This window comes from Diachasma alloeum, unplaced genomic scaffold (genome assembly GCF_001412515.2).
Source record: "Diachasma alloeum isolate Michigan unplaced genomic scaffold, Dall2.0 Dall_scaffold_00413, whole genome shotgun sequence".
Taxonomy (NCBI): Eukaryota; Metazoa; Arthropoda; class Insecta; order Hymenoptera; family Braconidae; genus Diachasma; species Diachasma alloeum.
Genome location: NW_021680552.1, coordinates 180424 through 203422, shown reverse-complemented (window position 1 = coordinate 203422; position 22999 = coordinate 180424). Strand labels below are relative to the sequence as shown.

At 40.4% G+C, this 22999-nt stretch overlaps 2 protein-coding genes across 8 annotated transcripts in view; one reads left to right on the top strand and one right to left on the bottom strand.

The window, feature by feature from the left end:
- Positions 1–22999, bottom strand: part of LOC107042092 (zinc finger MYND domain-containing protein 11) — a 185230-nt gene that overhangs the window by 1860 nt on the left and 160371 nt on the right. The gene's annotated exons all lie outside the window — the stretch shown is intronic.
- LOC107042093 (protein LZIC) overlaps positions 1–22999 on the top strand; it is a 137442-nt gene that overhangs the window by 104039 nt on the left and 10404 nt on the right. The window lies entirely within an intron of this gene.

The window sequence follows — 22999 nt, the reverse complement described above, 5'->3', positions numbered from 1 at the left end:
CAAAAAGTATTTCTTAAAGATTGTGTAGGATGGCCCTACGGTCGAACTTCTTTAGCTTCTTTATAGGTTTCCCCAGGATAGAGTAATCACCGCAGATTATAATGAAAGTAATATTTATTTACAACAGTATGAAATAGGTATTATAAATAAACTTTGGAATGAATGATATCGTATGCTTCACGTGTGGTGTGAGCGTTAGGCGTAGAATGGCTTTGGTATCAAGGCTTGCTTCCGCGGGCGACGGGTTGCGCCTTGAGGGTGATCGGCGCGCTGCGCCGTGAACGAAGTGGGAACTGCGGCGGACGGAGTCGCCACAACCACTCCCCCCCCAGTAACCTTCGGAGGATTCGAAGGGAACGAAACAGTCTTGTCTCTCCTGGGATAAGTACGAAGAGGTCGATCCATGCTAGTGGACGGCAACGGGGGTTCGATGTTGTCAGGTACCTCAGCCTGCTGAGGTTATTGATGATTTGCAGAATCCTCCTTAGCCACATAGGCTGGCTTGAGTCTCTCCACCCATACGACCTTTTCTCAACACCATCGACCTTGATTTTGAAAGTGTGATCGTCTATGCGCTCGATCACCTCATGAGGTCCAGAGTAAGGTGGTTCCAGGGGTCGTTTGACTGCATCGATGCGGAGGAATACATGAGAGCAGGAGTAGAGGTTTTTTAGGAGGAACATGCGCTCTTTAGTGTGATGAGCAGTTGGAGTAGGTCTCAGGCTTCTGATGTGCTCGCGAAACTTCTCGACGAAGATCTGGGGATCTGCTGGCATGTCCTCCGAAACAAAAAACTCGCCTGGAACGCGTAAACCTATCCCAAAGACTAAGTCAGCAGGGGAAGCGTTCAGGTCTTCCTTGTAGCACGTGCGGAGACCGAGGAGGACTGTCGGAAGAACGTCGGGCCATGGAGCTTGTGAGTTGCACATCAGAGCTGCTTTGAGAGTTCTGTGCCACCTCTCAACTAGTCCGTTAGACTGCGGATGATACGGTGTGGTTCTGATGCGGTTAGCACCAATCAGCTGAGTCAGGGCCTTGAAGAGTGCAGACTCGAACTGAGAGCCTTGATCAGTCGTGATGGTGAGAGGTGTGCCAAATTGAGCAATCCAGTGGGTGTAGAATGCGGTACAGACGGTGTCAGCTGTCATATCCTTCAGGGGGATCGCTGCGGGCCACCTGGAGAATCTGTCGATAATTGTCAGACAGTACCTGAGCTGGTTGACCACTGGAAGCTCGATGAGATCAAGATGTACATGGTTGTACGATTGTGACGCTGAATTTTTGAGCGTTGACAGGCGATGCAGTTGCGAGNGCAAATTGAGCAATCCAGTGGGTGTAGAACGCGGTACAGACGGTGTCAGCTGTCATATCCTTCAGGGGGACCGCTGCGGGCCACCTGGAGAATCTGTCGATAATTGTCAGACAGTACCTGAGCTGGTTGACCACTGGAAGCTCGATGAGATCAAGATGTACATGGTTGAAGCGAGTGTCTGGCACGTCGATGTGTTTGGGTGTCAGACGATTGTGACGCTGAATTTTTGAGCGTTGACAGGCGATGCAGTTGCGAGACCACTCCAGTGCGTCTCTCTTGAGACCGGGCCAGATGTATTTCTGCTTGAGGGTGCGAATCGTGATTCGTCCACTGGGATGGGACAACCCATGCACAGTGTCAAAGGCTTCTCGTCGTAGATTTTTAGGGATGAAGGGTCTTACAACGCCTGAAGAAATGTCACAGTAGATCGAGTAAGTGCCATCGATCGATAATTTCTGCAGTTTCAGAGAATTGTTGGTATTGTCGATGAGTTGCTGGAGCTTTTCGTCTTCCTCCTGCTCTTGGTGGATTCTCTCAGGGCTCAGGATGGTGGGCATGTTGATAGCGGTGATCCTGGAGAGTGCATCTGCGACAACATTCTCTTATCCCTTCAAATGCACAATCTCAGTGGTAAACTGCGAGATGTAGCCAAGAAATTTGAGTTGACGAGGAGAAGCTTTCTCTGCTTTTTGCGAAAAGGCGTAGACCAAGGGTTTGTGGTCAGTCCTGATGACGAAGTGGCGTCCCTCAAGGACATGACGAAAGAATTCAACAGCGGAGAAAATCGCTAGTAGCTCTCAGTCGTAAGTGCTCTATTTTCTTTTTTCAGGGCTCAGTTTCTTTGAGAAGAACCCGACTGGCTTCCAGGTGTTGTCCTCAAACTGCTCCAGTGATGCGCCAATAGCAAAGTCAGAGGCATCAGTAGTCAGCAGAAGGGGTCCAGACGGCGATAGAAAGGCTGTGATGGTAGTATCAGCTAGTCTCTGCTTGCAGGCCTCCAAAGCTTCCTCGGTGTCAGGGGTCCACTGGATCTTAGTTTTGTCGTTTTTCTTGGAGTGAGTGATGAAGCCATTAAGCGGTGCTTGGGACTCAGCAGCGTGAGGAATGCTCTTGCGGTAGTAGTTGACCATTCCAAGAAATCGGCGAAGGTCAGTAACAGTCTCTGGCCTGGGGAAGGAGATGATTGCCTCCACACGTGAGCTAGGAGCTTTGTATCCATCCTTGTTGATCGTGTAGCCCAGGTAGGTCACTTCCTCTTTTCCAAACTCGCACTTGCTGGGGTTCAGCGATAGCTTGTGCTGACGTAAGATGGAGAAGACTTGCTGGAGGTGCTGGAGATGCTCCTCATGGGTTTCAGAAGCCACAATGAGGTCATCTATGTAACAGCCAACGAAGTCCAGACCCCTCAGGATGTTGTCCATATGACGTTGAAAGGTCTGAGTTGCATTACGTAGTCCAGGGGGCATGCCCAGAAATTCGAAGAGACCGAAGGGTGTTGTAATCGCAGTCTTTTCGATGTCCTCTGGAGCCATGGGGATTTGGTGGTAGGCGCGTACCAGATCGATGGTTGAGAATATTTTCTTACCGTGCAGGCGCTGGAAAATATCCTCAGGATAAGGTACTGGGTAGCGATCCGGGACTGTCTGTGCGTTGAGTCGCCGGAAATCACCGGTGGTGCGCCAGCCTCCGAGCTTTTTTTCCACCATGTGGATGGGACTAGCCCATTGACTACTAGACGGTCGTATAACACCAAGCTCTAGCATGTTGATATCGTCCCTTGCAGCTTTGAGTTTCTCACCAGCTAGTCTGCGAAATCGATCGACAACCGGAGGTCCTGTGGTGACGATGTGCTGTGCCACACCTGCCGGGTTGTGAGAGGCTGCAGAGACAGCTGGTTTGGTGATGTCGAGGAACTGCTTGAGGAGGTCTGAGTACTTGCCCTCATGAACGGAGTTGGAGAATGAGTGCTGATCCACTGTTGAGATGCCGAAGTCTGAAGTTTCAACAAGTTCTCCAGTTGTTGATAGGGATGTGAGAGGATCGATGAGGCGATGCTTTTTTAGGTCTATCATCAACCCAAAGTGAACAATAAAATCAGCCCCTATGATTGCAGACTGTACATCCGCAACGATGAAGGGCCAGGAGAATGCTCGACGAAGACCAAGGTTGAGTGTAATCGGCTGAAGTCCGTAAGTTGCAATACTGGTAGAGTTGGCAGCGAAGAGTTTGAAGTCTGATGGTTGTAGTTTTTGTTTGACTAAGGCTCGTGGTAGCACTGATACGACGGAGCCAGAGTCGACGAGGAATCTGGTGTGTGAAGACCTATCGTAAACGTGAAGACGCTGCTCTTTGATGGACGGCCTGGATGGATGACCTGAGCGCTGCCGCCAACCACCTGGACTAACGACAGCTCAGTTAGTTTCCCTGGTTGGATGGTTTCCACGCATAAGGCTGGAGGCACTTGGCGGCCCTGGCAGCGAATCTCTGGTGATAGAAGCAGTGGTCTGGTGGTCCTGGAGTTCGGGATCGTGATCGTGAATGAGACCAAAAATCTGGTAGTTTGAACTGGGTGACTGCCATGATGTAAGCTTCATTGTATCCAAGTGACTGAGCGTGGTTGACTAGCATCATCAGTGGAACGGCATTTTGTTGAATGCCAGATGCACCAGCAGCGATAACACCAGTTGCTTGTGCGTCAGTACCAAGAGAAACTAATGGGGGCAATACGTGCTGACTTTGTTGCTGCTGTACCAACAAATTCTGTTGATGCTGTTGCTGTTGTTGCTTTGCCAACAATTGTTGCTGTTGCTGTTCTTGGTGTTGTTGAGCAGTCATTTCCCCAGTATGTGCAGTCGGTGAATGGCTGAGCGGCATGACTGGTTATAACGACTGTTGATGCGGTGACTCGTGTTCGATGGGGTTAACCTCGTGTAGAAACGTAATCTGTTGAAATCACGTGGGGTCACCAATTTAGCTTCTTTATAGGTTTCCCCAGGATAGAGTAATCACCGCAGATTATAATGAAAGTAATATTTATTTACAACAGTATGAAATAGGTATTATAAATAAACTTTGGAATGAATGGTATCGTATGCTTCATGTGTGGTGTGAGCGTTAGGCGTAGAATGGCTTTGGTATCAAGGCTTGCTTCCTCGGGCGACGGGTTGCGCCTTGAGGGTGATCGACGCGCTGCGCCGTGGACGAAGTGGGAACTGCGGCGGACGGAGTCGCCACACTTCCCCCTCTCGGCTACCTTGCCCCGGTTGCCGTCTTGAGTCCCCTCACCGCTCCATTTCCCCTATCCGCTCGTCGGGCAACAAACCCACCTCTGTTAATACAATGAGTTATTATAATGAGAAATAAATAAAATTCTCAAATGCGTTCCCGAAATTCACTTCTTTTTGCAATATTTTATGTTCTCATATTATAACTGTAATCAAACGTGTATAGTTTATCTACAGACGTTTATCTCTTTCCATACTTTACGATACAATAATTGATAAAAAATATAATTCCCATTAGAAAAACATTCGATAAGAATAATTTCTTTTGACGTGTTGATAATTTCGAAGTACATAACGATTATGCAACAATATAAAAAACCAAAACAAAGTATTGAAAATAAAATCTACTGTTATATATATATACACATACATATGTGAGGGTTGAAAAACTGTGCACGATATTCACATGACTAGATGAGTGATTCATTTCTTTCCGTGATACGTTTTGATAACCGGACCAACTTTGTAGCTCGAGGCTGATATTGTAGCATTGTTGCAGACAGTGGTCTTCAATTGGAACTGAAAATTGGGTGCAGCAATGCAATTTTGGAGATGTGGCCGTTGGAATCCAGTTGATGTAGATGGAGATCTGTTTGTTAGCGGACTCGGTCGGAGCTGGAGTTTTTTTTCTTCGTAATTTGACCTTGCATGAGTATTTTACTCTTGCTTGCATTTGTTGCTGCAGTCCTCATAAATCCACTTCTTGATGGAAATGTAATTTCCCGAGTTGGTACCGAAGCATCATCAGCTATAACGTGTACACGGAAGGATAAAAATTTTGTCCAATAATTTATGCTCATCATAGAATTGACTTCTCAAAAATGGAGTCGTGCGTTCACGGATGACGTCCTTCAATTTTTCAATAACATTATTCAGCATTAAAATTTCCTTCTGGCTTCCCTTACATATTCGTTCTGCAAGTTCTATTACTTGATACAAACATAATGTCGGATGAACCAATCCTCCGTTATTAATAATGTCTGTCCATTCATGAGGAGTATTTTCATCGGGAGTTTTTGTCATCAGTGATTTTTTACATTCTTCAGAACTTACTTTCATTTCTCTTGCAACCCACCCAGCCATGTAATATGAACCATATTCTTGCATTTTAGTCAGTGGAGAATCTATATTTTCGAGAAAAAAAAAATTTGTAGAGAGGAGGATTTTTCAAGTGAAATCGAAACAATAAATGTTCTGTAAAACCGAAAAAAAACTTCAATATCTCTGTCAATAATTTAGTTCGAGAACTCCAGTTGCACTCATTTTTTTTCTTTTCATCTATACTTTTCAATAAAAAACAAAGTAAAAATCCGAAACTTTTGAAGCAATATGTCATATCCAAATTACTGGAATCGCTCCATTACATTCAATAACTAAATAGAGACGAAGTCAATTCTAAACTTTCCGTGGAAGTAATTCTTGAAATTTAATGAAAAGCTCGAAAAATCTGATTTAAATGATCTATCAAAAGAGGATGGTTGCTGATGGTTTTCAACATTATTTTTCAATTCCTAGATATACAGGGTGTCCCATAGTATGTGACAAAAGTAAATTGCGAATAACTTGAATACGGTTAAGTGTAAATAATTGTTGTTTTTTTTATTGTACACAGAACATTCGGCAAATTATAATACAATCCCTTCCAAGTGTCCGCCATCACTTGTACTACAGAACTCTATCCTACGCTCGAACCTGGTATAGATGCGCTGTATTATGTTTTCATCAATAGCTCGGACAGCATCCCTAATTACGTCTTGCAACTCTTGCACAGTCGTCGGATGCTTTTCATAGCACTTGTCCTTGAAAAAACCCCACAGGCGAAAATCACAGGGATTTAAGTCAGGACTGTAAGGCGGCCATTCCATGCCCCCATGGGCATGCTTAGGGTAACCTAAACCTAACACACGAGTGCCGTAAACGGAAAAAAGTGTTTCAAATACTCCAGTAGTCCTGTGTGGGGCGGCACCATCTTGCATGAAGTCGAAATTCTTGACTAATTGATTTTTTCGTGCCCAAGGAAAGAAGTTCTTTTTCAAGAACTCACAGTAAATGTCAGCATTAATTGCCCGATTCTCGAAGAATTCACGGAAAACACCCTTTATGGTAACTGCCGCCCATGCAGTAACTTTTTTCGGGTGTGAGGACTTAGTTTCAACGACGTGAGGTGACTCAGTCCCCCAAAAGCGAAAATTTTGTTTATTTACCAAGCCACCCAAGTAGAAATGTGCTTCGTCAGAGAAGATGATATTCTGTGCCTTCATCCCCTTGGATTCAAAAAGATTGTATAGTTCTTGGCAAAATTCCACACGACGAACCATCGCTTCTTCAGTTAAAAATTGATGTACAGAAATTTTGTAGGGATGGAAGTTTAAAAACACTTTTAAGATACGGTGAAGTGAAGTTCTCGAGACTTTCAAGGTTTGGGAAGCCTTCCGAAGAGTATCATTTGGATATTGTTTGAAACGTTCTTCAGTTGTGCGGATAACCTCATCTGTGGTTACAGTAGGTGAAGGGCCAGGATTCTCATGCCTCCTATCGTCTAGTGTACCGTATTGATCAAATTTCTCAATTAACCTGAAAATACCCATGAATTGGTCGAAAAATGCGTAAATCTTCAAAAAAAAAAAAAATTTGGTTATCTAGTTCATTCACTGTATTTACCGTCTGAGACTCGAATCAGTCACTCCAGTGTGTGTGCCATACTTAGAATGAAATGCTCTTATTGCTGCAGTAGTTGAATCTCCTCTTCGGTAATATGATTTGATGAGGAATGTTTTTTGTTCAATGGTTAGGTTTTCCATTTTAGTGTTCTAATTCGCGAGAGACTGAAGTATGGATGAAATTTGCGGAGAGTCTCCACTTCAACCATATATTAGACTTTAAACTGCGCTGTCACCTTGCGGTATACAATGCAATTTACTTTTGTCACATACTATGGGACACCCCGTACCTACCTCACATAAAAACAAACACTTCGTTTTATTTCTCTCATTAATTGGTAATAAGTTACCGCAAATGTCGAACCACTTTTTGTGTTTGAATGGTTTTGTTACTGAAGGGACACTATAAAAATGAAAATTCTTTCGTGAAGAATTTCTGCACCTAATAAGTGCACGAAATGTCATTTGAAGACTGAAGAAAATGTCAATCGACCCAGTGATTTAATCTTCATTTCATATTATATTCTATAAAAAATCCTATATAATCTTCATTTGGCAATAACTTCTTGCTGCTCATGATATGAGTTCTTCACATCAAGCTGAATTTTCTAAATTTTAATAAATAAAAAACGATTCATTCCATCCCTAACTCCTCGGGGTTGTATCAGTGCCTGTCATATCGCTACGACAGCTTGGTGGCAATCTGGGTGGTAGAGGAATTGAGCAGTAAGGGGAAAGGGAACATAGGAGCTGGTAGAAGAGAGGACTGGAACTACTGAAGCGACGTCTATTGTCATCGGTAGAAAATACTTTTTGGGGACACTTGTGATTACCTTCCTCTATCATACCTTATTTCCAGCTAAGGTATGATACAAGGAGGTATTCTTAAGCCAGCAAACAGGGGACAAGTTCGCTCGAGCGCCTGAAGACGGCGTTCCAGTCGATTTTCTCTTCCCCTCATCTCTTTTGCTACCCCACCAAATACTATTACTCGGCTGGTGGGAACGTTATGAAATATGTATTTGAAGTAAAAATTACTGAAAAACATGTGAAATTCCATTGTGTAAAATAAAAAAAAAAAAGAATATTGAAACATATTTTTACGTTTTATTATGTCTTATTCACCTATTTATTACCAGGCCGATTCTACCATAATTAATTATTTCTCCTCTATTTAGTACTCAATGAAAAACCCTCGATCATTTGTCATCTATACAATCGCTGAGAGAATAGGGCTCAGTCGATGAACTCATGATGAGTTTTCATAGATATCCCAAAATCGAAGGGGACTCTTATTTTACTCATATGACCCGTATTTTGCCCTCATAACCCGTCCAGGTACATCCAAATTAACATCTTCGAAATCTCATGAGACAAAGCCCATTCGATTTTCCACCTAAGATTTTTAATCGTACTACTCTCTAATCATCATCAGATTGGAAATTTTTCATAATGAAAGAAAAAACAAGAAAAAAAATGGAAAAAATTGACGCGACCGAGATTTAAACTCCCGATGCCGAGAGAATATGCGAGTGAAAGGGGACGTTGTCCACATGAGGGGAAGAGACGGGCCAGCGCCGCGCACGGTGGCCAGTGGTACTTGTCCCCTGTTTTGGTGTCGGCGACATCAAACGTTAAACAATACCTCCCTGTATCATACCTTATTTCCAGCTGGCATAGTATTGCGCCATCTGACGAAAAAAAAGTAACATGATAGTATTGCTCATTCAGTATAGCAGTGTCATATACTTTTCGTTTTAATTACGTTGCAGTATTTACGATGGAGGAATTGGAAAAATCTGTGAGTGTAGTGGAATAACGAATATTCCTGAAATATTATGCCCTATTAGATTACTCCGCAGGAGTTGCGCACGGGTTATTAGTGAAATGTGTTGTGTTAGAGTCCCGAGCGGTTGGGTTCGGTAATTCGGAAGAAATAGCACTTGCGAGACGAATACTAAATAATATCCTTTATTTAATCTCAACTGTTGAAAAGACAATTCAATGTGTTCATTCTGATACGGAAAGTATCAGGTGAACCGCGATAAGAATCGGTCAAGTTACTGGCCCAGAGCCATCAGTCTCTCGAGTATTTATTACAACGAGAAGCTATGACGTCTTGGCCATTGCCTCATCTCTGTATGGTGTTACGATAACACCATGCGATTGAGCCCAGTGGAAATGCTGATGCATGATCCACAGGCTTACTTATTAATGCGAATATACGCGCTTTATAATGCACGTATATTCTGAGTAAGTATACAATTGCTTAATTCTATGTTTGTATTCCGAAATATGTGCTACATTTGTTCGCTCATTTTTCGGAATGATTGAGTAATTATGCTCCACTTTTTGGGGCATAACAGTTGGTTGCAATGCATTAAACAAATGAACAATACAACGCCGGCTCAATGCCTATAAACGAGGTCGAACGTTCGCTGAAGATGAGGTGTGGGTCCCTCGACCAATGTTATGAAATAGATTAGAAGGGAGAGATATAAGCGCAGAAGCTCTCCGTCAGTCACCTAGAGTGAGTGTCAACGATCTTTCCACCCAACTTGGTATTCCTCATTCGACTGTGCATTGAGTATTAACCGAAGATTTAGGTCTGGTCAATAAATTGATAACATGGATACCTCACAGTTTAACTGACGATCAAAAAGAATTTCGATATGAAGCTGCACGTAGCAATTTGGCGTGGTATCGTCGTAAAAAAAAAAAACTTTCTAGGCTCCTGTGTGTAGATGAGAGTTAGGTCAAATTTTACACCCCTCTTCAAAAACATCAAACCCGATCTTGGATGGAACCAGGTACGTCAGCGCCAAGATTACAACGTGCAGAATTTCACGAACGAAAGATACTGCTAATAGTAGCAATGGATATAAGAGGGATAGCTTTTTGGACGACACGTCATAATGTGATTGAAAAAGTCAGCATTCCCCCCCTCTGTAGGTTGTTTCTCCTTTTTTTCTTTATTGCTCTTCAATTTAGGAGGTGAAAACAAACCGGTGAAAGATATTGGTGAGTAGTAGGGTGGCCCATTTTACGGGTATTCCTGAATATTTCCGATTTCGCCTCAAAAAATGATTCTTCAGTTGATAAAATACCCCTGTGAATTTTTTCATATTTTTAAACTGCATTTTGATGGTTGCGCCGTGTGTTTAAAGTTTGACTAACATTTTTGACCTACTGGCAGTAGAGGTCATAAAACTTGGGTAGAAGTTAAATATCCTCAATGATACGCCCGTGTTAGGTAGTAAGTATGGCTCCGAGTGAGGGTTCGGGTGTGTCACCTAGGTAATTGTTTTTTTTTGTATTCTTTAGTCTTTAATTATTCTCGATATATTGAGAATTGGATAGTCCTCATGGGCAAAATATATTTTTTCAATCTGAAGAATGTATGAAATTAATTAAAATGTTTCGAAAAATAATGATATAAAATAGAGTTGAAGGAAATAAGCATAATTAACCTTCTGAGTTGAATAAACGCTCCCAGGATTCCTTCGGATTAAGTTAGATTTGTCTAATGCCTTTTTTGTTACAAATGTAGTTGACACTTCTTTCAAATATATGGGAAATATAAAATTCTCAATATATCAAAAATAATCAAAGAGTAAAAAATACAAAAATCAAAGAAAAAGAAGTTATTGAAAATTTGATACATGAGATATTGAAGAACAATTTTTCTGGCCTAATGAATGGAATCCCCTCTTCCACCACTCCCTGACATTATCGTGGATTTTCCTTGCTCCCTTCTGCCGCCTGAAGCGTATTACTGACGCACTACAGTTATCATAGAAGGTTTTCCTCTGTTCTTATCATTTTTTCATGAATGCATCATCCGAAAACATGAAAACTATACACAAAATTTCAGTTAAATTTTGAAGCAGCTCTACGATGCGAATTCAGTCCCCTCCCAGCGCAGGTTAGTTCGGCAGGTCAAATTTTTTGGCTAGGCTCAATTTCTGTGTTTACGACCGTTGTAAAAGCACCGCATGAGCCGGACACCTGTCTTTACTGGAAATTTAGGAATTATCTTTCGCATTTTTTTGAAAATTCAATTGGTGGGGAAGAAAATTTTTTTCTTTGAATTATTGTCAGATAGTTCCATAATCCATCAACCGAATCGGGATGAAAAACGGCCAGATACCCAGCGTGCTAGAGGCGTCTAAAAATCACTGAATTGAGTAGAAATGAGGATTTTAATTAATTCTGTTCTTAAACCTCCCTCTGAACGGTTCACGGAGGGGAAACACCGAGGGATGTAATAATTGAGTCTTTAAAAAATTATTGACACATTCGATCTCTACGATGCGTGTAAAAGTCCATAAGAAATAAAACTACACGGCGCAACCTTGAAAAATGATTCAAAAATTTTAAAAAAATTCACATGTACTTCCCATGTCATTGGTTATCTTTATCAAACACGAAAATTATGAAATTCAATTTTTTTTACATATGAGCCATCCTACTGAGCAGGGAGGGAGGAGGGGGAAAGCTCATTGAATTCATGACTTAGGTGATTAAATTGGCTCTTATTCAGAATGTCAAACCGTCAATGTTTACGTTTTACGTGAAACCCAAACATTGAATGGTCATTAAACCTCAGTCGTTTACAGTATTTGATCCGTGTAAGTTGTTTGAGATAGTGTGTTGAAAAGAATTGAGCAGTATTACTCGAGTACTCAACGGAAAAAATACCCAAACTTCCAAAGATGATTTTTTTCAAAAAATGATTAAAAATTATTATTTTTCGAATTTTTTTTTAAATGTTAGCACAACATGATTTGACGTCGATACCCGAAAGATGTAAGTTCATCGAAAGAACATATTGAGACAGCAGTATCTGAGGCCATTTGCGAGTTCAATGAAGGGATTCTAGAGAGCACAACGCAATTCCTCGCTGCTGTGGGTTTGACGGCGAATCATCTATCGCAGAGGATAGGACAAAGGCAAATTCGTCGACGATGTGGACGTTATAAGGCGCGTCAAACAGTGAAGTTCAAAGCTGCACGATATAATAAGAAGCACAAGAACCCAGAAAAAAGAAGGAAAGGGCAATTTAAAAAGGAGGAAATGACCTATGGTGCGAGGGAATTTTTACTTTTTTGGCCACATTATAACTGTTTCCCTAAATATCAATATATTTCAAGCATTTTCTTTTTTTTCTATTGGAACTGGCGATTTTTGTAAATCATCGATTTGAAAAACCGTATCTCATCCTAAATTTTTTTATTTTTTCGAACTTTTTTTTTGGACCACTCGATATGATCTCCTGCAAAATCAATCGCATGGGATTTGGATTTGCTCATTTCCTTACAGGAGAAAATAAAAAAATAGTGTCGTAAAATTGAGATAATGTGATGACATGCTTCCGCTTTTTTCATACCTAAAAAAACGTATAAAAAAAAATTGACAACATTTTCCGTCAAATATTTCTGGGCCTTGAAAAAAGTGGTGAGACCCCTCCCTTAAGAGTTCATAGAGCACCTAACAACCCCAACTCTGAACTTTCTCTTATCTGCTGAAAATATTTCAATCTGACAAAACTCTGAACCAACTTTGAACTTGGTCCGTTAGGGATTTCCCAAAAAAAATTTCTAGGAAGTCCTTGAATCCCCTGGAAATTTCTAGAATTTTCTGTGGAAATCCAGAATTTTCTAGAATTTTGATAAATGGCTCTAAATCATGAAGGGTGCATAAGGATGATTTTTTCTCAAGTTGACCCCTCATAATGAAAACAAACGTATCCAGGTAAAAAAAAGGAGGGGAGGGGGGTCAATTTTACCCTCCTTCGTTGAAAAAATAGGGGTCCATTTTACCCCCTCCTCCCCCAATGTATGTTCGAGATAAGTTTTCTAACGTACGTCGATAGAAAAAATCTCATCTCCACAGCAGAATTGTTGTTTTTGATCATATTAAAAAGAATTACCGTGGATTTAGGGTGTGTGCATAAGCCCTGTAATTTTTGGTCTTAAATCCACGGTAAGACTAACCAAAGATGCACTGTGAAAATTCCGTATATTCACGGTAAAAATTACTAGGACCTGAAGAGATTCACTAGAGGCTTAAAATTGCTCTTTTCAATCGTATATACACGGTAAAAATTAGCGTGGACCGTGTGAATAGACACTTCCAAAAACAAAAGTAATATAAGTGATAAATTGTTATCAAGGGAAGACAAAACTTACAAATTTTTCTGTTTCGTAGAAGAAAAGTAAACGATTGTAATAAGATGCTTATTTTTCAAAAAAAAAACTAGGTAATTTTGAAAAGGAATCGGTTGACACTAAGTCAAACATAATGTCTAAGAGTTTCCAGTTGAATGTACACTATTATTATGATTCACATTATCAGTGGAAGGACGGAATGACCGGAAATCTGTGCAAGTACCTCAATACAATGGACGTACAAATCCTTCTCAGATGGTGATTTTGAATTGCATGAGGTGGCGCGAATTTGATTCTTTAATGTACTGCTCTATTCATTTTTTCTACTCGTATTAAATGTAACAGAGTAGATGTATGAGGCCGTGTCTGGCTCAACCGTTTTGCGAAGGGTCAGAAGGGTCTGCCTCAGGGTGTCCCGCGAATGGGTGATAGGTGGCCGATCAATTCGCGGTTTTATTCGCGGATTTAATTCGCGGTTTTAATTCGCGGTTTTAATTCGCGGTTTTGATTCACCGATTTTTGGGCCAACGCTGTAGGAAGGGTCTGTTCTTGAGAGGTCGCTCGCAAGTGGCAGGCAAATTAATCAGTTAATTTGCGCATTCTTGAGCCTGACGGCCTACCCCCCCCTCTCAGGCGCCTCCAACTAATCAGTAATTTCGCGGTTTTATTTCGCGGTTTAATGCGCGGTTTTGATTCACGGTTTTAATTCGCGGTTTTTGGAGTGCAATCCTGTGGCGGAGCGGTCGAAGAAAGCTTAAGCTATAAAAAGGATGGGACGACAAATAAACAAAAAATATTTAAATTCAACTTTTTTTATTCATGAACATTACTGACTAATATTTTATACATTATAATTGTTACTAAAAGATATATATAGATAAACATTAATTTTTTACATAATTTTTTTCCATCAATTATGACATTTTACGCCTCGTGCTGCCATTGGATCATTGGCAAATTCATGGCACCAACACCATCACAACCCTCAGGGCTAATCCCCGTCAGGAGCTCCCAGCTCTCTCGAGGCACCAACATGTAGGCCCCGTTGAGAATCAGCAGCCATCCTTGCGGAGCCAGATCGATGGGTCTGGCTGGCCTCCCCATTTGCCCATCCTGAATCCTCCGCGTTATAAGCTCATCCAACTGAGCTCTGGAGATTTGGTAGGCCCAGGCTTCTGGGAAGTTGACTCCAGGTCTCAGCTCCACATACCCTGGATAACCCTGGAAGCAGAAAAAAAAAGTTATAATAATTTTTGTTGATAAGGAAGAAGAGACAGTGAGGGCTTAGTACTTACCAGAGCTGACGGGTAGAAAGTGAGATTTTCTACCTCCTGATGAGGCTGCTGATGATGCTGGGGATGATGCCAAGGATGCTGTTGATACTCGGGCTGTTGATGGTGCTGGGGATGATGCCAAGGCTGCTGCTGAGACTGTTGATGCTGAGTCTGTTGATGCAGCAGACACTCCTCATGATGCTGGAACTGTTGATCGTGCGGAAGATGCTGGGGTTCATTGTACTCCTCAGTACTGTACCCACTATCGTCATCATGATCATGATCATCATCATCATCATCCCCAAGCATCATTTGCTCCTCAGGCCTCCAGACATCATCAATTATGATGACGTCATCATCATCGTCGGTCTCCATTGCCACTTCCCGGCACGAACCTTCCCAGACGATGACGACGTCATCATCGTCGGTCTCCATCCTGTTGAGTTCCTGGCGGGGATCTTCATGAATGATGATGACGCTGCCATCTTCGTCCTCATCCTCAGCCTCTCCGTCTCCTTCTTCTTCTGCTCTTCTAATGGCCAACTCTCGCTCCGCTTGCTCCTCCCGAAGTCGAGCCTGGTACTTGGTGGTGCACTCTTCAAAGTCCTCGTCGAGCAAGAACTCCCACATCAAACCCGCTGCGGAATGAGCGGTGACCCACACTGTTGTCGGAGGGTCCAACATCACGTGGGCGACCAAAAGGGGGAAATGTTGGAGAATGGCTTCATTCTCCGCGTGGAGAACCATGGTCTTCTCCAGCTCCTCGCACAGGTATTCCGCTGTATATCTTCTAACCCACTCCAATGGGCAGAAAACATTCTCCTTAATTGCCACGTATTCCTGGATGGGATTCATTTTGCACAAACACGAAAACTTCCACAAACACTTGGATGAACTGTTACGATTTCCTGTCGTTTGAAGACGTTGTGGTAGACTGTGAATTGAGGGTGACTGACAAATGGCATTTATAGAAGTAAACTACCCCCACCACGAGAATTTTTCGGGGTTTTGCACATAGAAAAATGGCTAACACAGACCACTTACCTTACAAACAATAAAAGACCCAAAAACTATTCTTATAACCCAGACCGAGTGCTTCATTACTTTATTGGGGGAGAAAAACTATCAGACCTCTCATTACTAGACCACCCTCGAAGAAAGAGGTGATCTGCTAAAATACCTATCCTTCCAACCATTAGGGGTGCACTGCTAAAGGCATCAACTCGAGATAGTAGACCGTTTTGGGGCAACCCCCTCTAGACTATGAAAAGAAAAAAAATCCCGTACAACACCAATATCTGAGTTATAAAATTTGAAAAATCCATTAGTTGTGAAATTAGGGGTATATGGAGAATTCCAAAGCTACTATCTGCATCGAAAAATCTGTACACTGCCTCAATTTTCAAATCATAAAACTTGAAAGGGTCATCGATTGGGGAATTGTCGGAAAGGTATACTCAATCCCTCTGGAAAAAATCTGTACTCTACTCCGTTATCTGATCAGCAGATTTAAAAGCTATATGATTCAGAGAGAATATTCAGCGAGAGTAAAAATGTGGAAAGCTGTAGGATCACTCTTATAAATCATGAGAATTTATCTGAAAAATCTCAAGAGCAGACTAGGATATGATGTTCAAAATACCTTGTCTTCTATCTCACAAAAACTTATTTTACACATGATTTATGACACCCCTATTTTCCTGTATTTCAGCTAGATAAGGGTAAGAATAGGTGTAAGAAAAAAAGTGAAAGTATTTCAGACTCAATTTTCTCTCGAGATAAGTGATCTTAAAATCACCTTTTCACAAAAAATTATCGCGTCATCCATGAAAATTTCTGTAAATTGTTTCCCTACATGATTTATCACCCTTATTCCCGAGGATTTTAGCTAGATCAGGCTTAAAAGAGTAAGAATGTAAAAAAGATGAAAGCTTTTCAGACTCAATTTCCTTTCGTGATAAGTGATCTTGAGAATACCTTTTCACAAAAAATTATCTCGCCTTCTGTGAAAACTTCTATCTTTGTATTTTTTCACGTGATTTACCCCCTCCCATTGTTTAGACTATAAAGCCGAGGTTTTCCATGATTTTCCATCAGTTCTTACGTAAGACTTACGAGTAACGTTTCAATTTTTGTCACGATGAATTCTCTTGTGTGCAAGCAGTGGCTCAAGCGTTTGGAGGAAGAATATGATATCGTGAAGATGGAGCGAAGACCAGCGGAAATCCAACGAAGTCTCCATGACATCCGTGGTAAGACGCGAGAGGTCGAACAACTGTTGGATGAGGGTGTCTCTCAGGGTCAAAAATTGCGTTTGACATATATGTTATCGCGATTGAAAACATTCGAAGTTTCATTTAAAGCCTTGGAAACCGTTGGAAGAGGGTTGAATGATAAGTTAACTGATAGAGTGCGATGGGAGGATATTCAAAGAACATTTGAAGGACGCATGAGGACTGGTGTCATCATCAATTTGAAAAAACAAGATTTAATTAAATTTTTGAATGATGCTCGCCGAATGCTTTGTGTGCGACTTAAAAATGCTTTAAAAAAGGAACGTGGTTTAAAAGTGAACGTAGTGTTATCGTGTAAATATGAAGTTCGGAAAAATAAAGAATTTTTGGAGGAAGATAAATTTTTCAGCACAAAAAATGAGATTGTCTTGGAATCTACCCAGCTCAACCAGTGGTTTGAAGAATTGATAAAAAATAAACTTTTAGCCAAGGTGGATGAATTCCAAGGGAAGGATTCAGGATGGTCTCTCCGGGAAGTCATAAATATGGATGTAAATATTAATAAATATAATCCATTACGTGGAGGTTCAAGTTTTGTTGAGGTACCCCGGTGGATTCAACTGAAAAAGGCTGTCATCAATGTTCGAAACGAAGACGACTCATACTGCTTCCTGTGGTCCATTATGGCGGCTCGTTGCAATATTGCGAATAAAAATCGAACGAATTCTTATCCACCATTCGGTACAGTAATTAAAAATTTCGGTATGTTCAATTACCCTCTGGCTATAAAGGATATACCAAAATTTGAAAAACTAAATGACATGTCGATAAATGTATACATAATTGAATGTGATGAAGACAGGAAAAGAATGGATCGTTCCGTTATATTTAAGCTCACGACCCCCAACGACACTCCAAGAAGCTGAGAACACCATTCATCTATTGATGATTGAAAAAAAAGATGATCAACGGCCAACTGAAAAAATTTTCCATTATACATGGATCTCCAACCTCTCCAGACTACTCAGCACTCAATTATCGAAGACTCAACATCGCGCCTTTATATGTGATAGATGCTTGTGTCATTTCAAAGTGGAGAAATCTTATGCAAAACACAGAATGGATTGCATCTCCATAAACAAGTGTCGCATGATATTCCCCGCAAATAATGACAAATATTTAAAGTTTAAAAATTTCAAGCATCAGCTTCGCGTTCCCTTTGTTGTATATGCCGATACAGAATGTTTGTTGGAAAAAGTACCTCATGACAATAATGACAATACTAAAATTTATCAAAAACATGTGCCATATAGTGTAGCATATTATGTAAAGTGTAATTATGATGACTCAAAGTCTGAACTGTGTGTTTATCGGGGGCGGGATTGTATCGAGTGGTTTATTGAACAATTGCGTAATTTAGCTGTGAGTGTAGATACCGAATTACAACGCAATGAGCCCATGTATTTGACGGCAGATATGTGGAAGGAATTTAATGCAGCGAAAAATTGCTACATTTGTGGAGACATATTCACAGATAAAGCGGTGAAGCACCGGGATCGCTGTCATTTCACGGGGAAATATCGAGGCGCTGCGCATTCAGGCTGTAATTTGAACTACAAGGAGGCATGTACAATCCCCGTAGTTTTTCACAACTTATCTGGTTATGATTCCCATTTTTTTATTAAGGCTTTAGCCAAACAATTTGAAGGTTCAGTGAAATTACTCCCCATTAATAAGGAAAAATATATTTCGTTTACAAAATCAGTGGGAGCGACAAAAGTTCACTTGAGATTTATTGACTCACTTCGATTCATGGCGAGCAGTATAGATAAATTGTCATCATATTTATCTGATGATAAAAAAATTATTACGTCTAGTTATTACACCAACTTGAACCAGTTTAAACTCGTCACGCGCAAAGGAGTATTCCCATATGAATATATGGATTCATGGGAGAAACTTGATGAAAGAAAATTACCCGGAAAAGAACATTTCTATTCGCTATTGAATGATGCTGACATATCTGACGAGGACTACAATCATGCTTGCAACATCTGGAGGAATTTTGACATCAAAACTCTGGGTGAATATTCCGATTTATATTTGAAGACTGACGTGTTATTATTGACTGATATTTTCGAAAATTTCCGAGAGAGTTGTTTTCAAGCATATAATTTGGATCCTCTCCACTATTATACTGCGCCCGGACTCGCTTTTGATGCCATGTTGAAGATGACAAAAGTAGAGCTGGAGTTATTTCAAGATCCAGAGATGCTGCTTTTCATCGAAAAGGGTATTAGAGGAGGATTATCTCAATGCTCAAATAGATATGGCAAAGCAAATAATAAGTACATGGGGAATGACTATAATCCTGAGGACCCCGTATCATACCTCATGTACTTTGATGTAAATAATTTATACGGAGCCGCCATGAGTCATTATCTACCACACGGAGGATTCACTTGGATGGAGGATTGGAGTTCTCTCAACGTTCAAAATATTCCCGATGATTCAAGTGTTGGATACATTTTCGAGGTGGATCTCGAATACCCAGAAGAGTTACACATAAGCCATCGAGATTTGCCGCTATGCCCTGAACGCATTGTGCCCCCCAACGGTGAATCAAAGCAACCAAAACTTCTCACCACTCTGAATTCGAAGAAGAATTATGTAATTCACTATGAAAACCTTAAACAATACTTGAGTCTTGGTTTGAGGTTGACAAAAATTCATCGAGTGTTGAAATTTAATCAGAGTGCCTGGTTAAAAAAATACATCGATCTCAACACAGAATACAGGAAAAATTCCCAGAACGAGTTTGAGACAAATTTCTACAAACTCATGAATAATGCTGTGTTTGGGAAAACGATGGAGAATGTTCGGAAGCAAATGGATGTCAAGCTGGTGACCAAGTGGGAAGGCCGTTGGGGGGCTGAAACCTGGATATCAAAGCCGAATTTTCACAGCAGTGTAATCTTTGATAAGGATTTAGTCATCATCCAAATGAACCGCACACGAGTCAAATTCAATAAACCAATTTACACAGGTTTTAGTATTTTAGATATTTCTAAAACTTATATTTATGACTTTCATTATAATTATGTCAAAAATAATTTCAATGAAAATGTAAAATTATTGTATACAGACACTGACAGTCTCATCTACCATTTTTATACGGATAATATTTATGATTCTATAAGGAATGATTTGCAGAAATTTGATACGTCAGATTACCCTGAAAATAATGTATATAGCATCCCTCTTGTAAATAAGAAAAAATTAGGCCTTATGAAAGACGAAAACAATGGGAGGATTATGACGGAATTTATAGGTTTAAGATAAAAAATGTACTCGTTGAAAGTGTTTGGAGAAGAGCGAAAAAAATCCCGAGCAAAAGGGGTAAAAAGATCCACCCTCAGAACCATCACTTTTGACGATTACAAGTTATGTTTAGAAAATCATCGAAATGTATCCAGACCTCAAAATTCGATAAGATCTATGCAGCACAATGTATATACAATTAATCAGACAAAATTAGCGTTAAGTTGGCATGATGATAAACGTGTCCTCATACCAGGTACTCCTGATACTTTACCCTACGGGTTCAAAGGATAATGTAAATATTGGGTGAGGGAGAAAAAAATAAAACATAATTTTTTCAAAAAATGCATTTTTATTTAAACAAATCATACTTCAGTTTGCCTCCATCTTATGATATTTATGGTAGAAGTTGGCATTGTCCATGGAACGAACGCTAATAGTCCAAGACATGTCAACCCCAATCCTATTGACATTAAAGCAAATAACATTCCGTGAGAGTTATGGTCTTGCGCATGACCATCACATTCATATAAAATTTCTTCAAGTGGTACATAATATTTGGGTAGATAATGGAAACACTTTCGTTTATATCGTAACGTTGTCACATTAAGATTCCATCCAAAAATTTCTTCGTCAGATTTTTTCACATTTTCTTGAAATCCTAGCATTGTTATCGATGATGTAGACGCTTGACATCTCTCTTTCAATTGAAGTATTCCCACTCCTGAGACATTTATGGCGTTAATCCACTGACCCTCACACCAAATATCCACTTTCTCGTTTTGGGGTACGGAATATAGCCATCCTTTTTGGGTTTTTTTCCAATGAGAATTATAAGTCGCGCTGACCTTGATGGGGCAATTCACAAAAGGTGATGCTAATGAGTTATCTTTTCCGAAAATCGTTGCCTCACAAATTGGATGGGTGTTGATATCATAAAATGGATACTTAGGTTCACAAATGAAGCGATAATCATCGGTAATTCTACAGTGTGCGAGATCCTCAGCGTGTGCCAAAGTATAAAGGTCTTGGCTGAGTAGCAGGTAGTCAGCCCGTGGTTGAATGTACGCCGCCCCACGTTTATGACCGAACAATTGAAGCGCTGGCAGGGGGTACATTTTGAATAATTGGTAGACATAGGCGGTAACTAGTGGGACCTTAAGAATGACAATTAACTCCCCTTCATGAAAGCCTATCTTTGTTTTCGAAATTTTCAGTAATTTGTCGGTGTTAAATTCATCAGTGGGAATGACCACAGAGGCATCTCCATTAACTATTGAAAAATGGTTTGCAGCACTTTGAAGTTCTTCAAGAGTGAATAATTGAGGGTGCACAACACCTGTCTTAGCTAAATGCCCTATCTCGATAATAGTTTTCAGGGTATAAATGTAATTATCCAATTCCTCTTCCAAACTTCCAACCCAATCTCGTATTTTATTCAATATTAGTTGATATTCAGCACTGTTGAAAGTTTCATTTTTCATCAGCTCCTCAATTAATAGAGCCTCTGTCTCAACACCCCCAAGGCTTATTGTGCTTTGATTCTCCAATGCCTTAATTGTATCACAAAAATGATCCAGTCCTGATTTAATTAGGTGCAGCTGTTCACTAGTTTTATCTGATATTTCTTCATTGTCGTGTAGAGTTCCCAAAGCCACATCATTATTTTGCTCTTCAATACTGGACTCATTCATGAAGAACAGGAATCGAGCTATATACTTTTCGAAGTTTCGATTCTTTTTCAGGATATTTTCACTTTGAAGAACTTCTGCACATTGTTCAGCTCCTCCATAATTTTTACACTTTTGATCCATATTTTCGAGTATTTTCGGATGAATTAGTGGTCGTTGATCGATGAATTTTCTCTAGTCAATCCGAGTGACGAGTTGCCACTCACCTGTGGTGAAGCGCACATCACCTATAGATTCATAATATAGTCCACTTCGACTGAAAATCTCAGTATTGAGAAAATTTTCACTCCGCAGGAGGATGTCGCGAGAACTAGTAGCACGATGATTTTCACAAGCATGTTGTTGAGTTGAAATCACCAACTAAACTGTGAAGGATGAAAATAGGCTGACTGTTTAAATAGTTTTTCCCCCTCTCCATGTTTTTTATTCATCAGCATCAATCCAGCTATTGTGGGTGTTATCAAAGCCCAGCCATTTAACAAAAAGTCTATTTCCAGATTTTTTCAATACTTTTTCCNGTCAATACTTTTTCCACAAAATACACGTCAGAATGTTTTGTTTTCAGTAATTCTTCTTCATAAAAACTTCCACTGATCAATTCATTTTTATAATCTTTCAATTTGTATGTAACTGGATTAGTATTATTAATTTCTCGGATAGTGAAAATTTCTGTAGTCCAATTGGGGGTATAACCTGTGACCGTTTTTTAGATTCTATAATACTAATCCCTGAAAAAAGGATTAGGGCGAGTCAAGAAAAGGGACAAATAAGGGATAATTTGAGAATAATAACCTGTATTCATTTCTAAATACAATTATGATCATCAAAAGACGTAAATAAGGCCTTTACTGAGATCTAGGGAGTGGGGGAGGCCAGGCAACTTTTCTACACGTAAAAAGGGAGTGACTCTAATGCAGGAAAAGGGGAGAAGCTAGTCGTGTCGAGGGAAGGCAACTAAATATGAAAATAATGACTGAATGGGGAAGAAACAAAAGAGTGTAGGCTCACCGTTGGGGGGTATGAAGGGTAATATTGTGGGGACAAGAGGGAAAA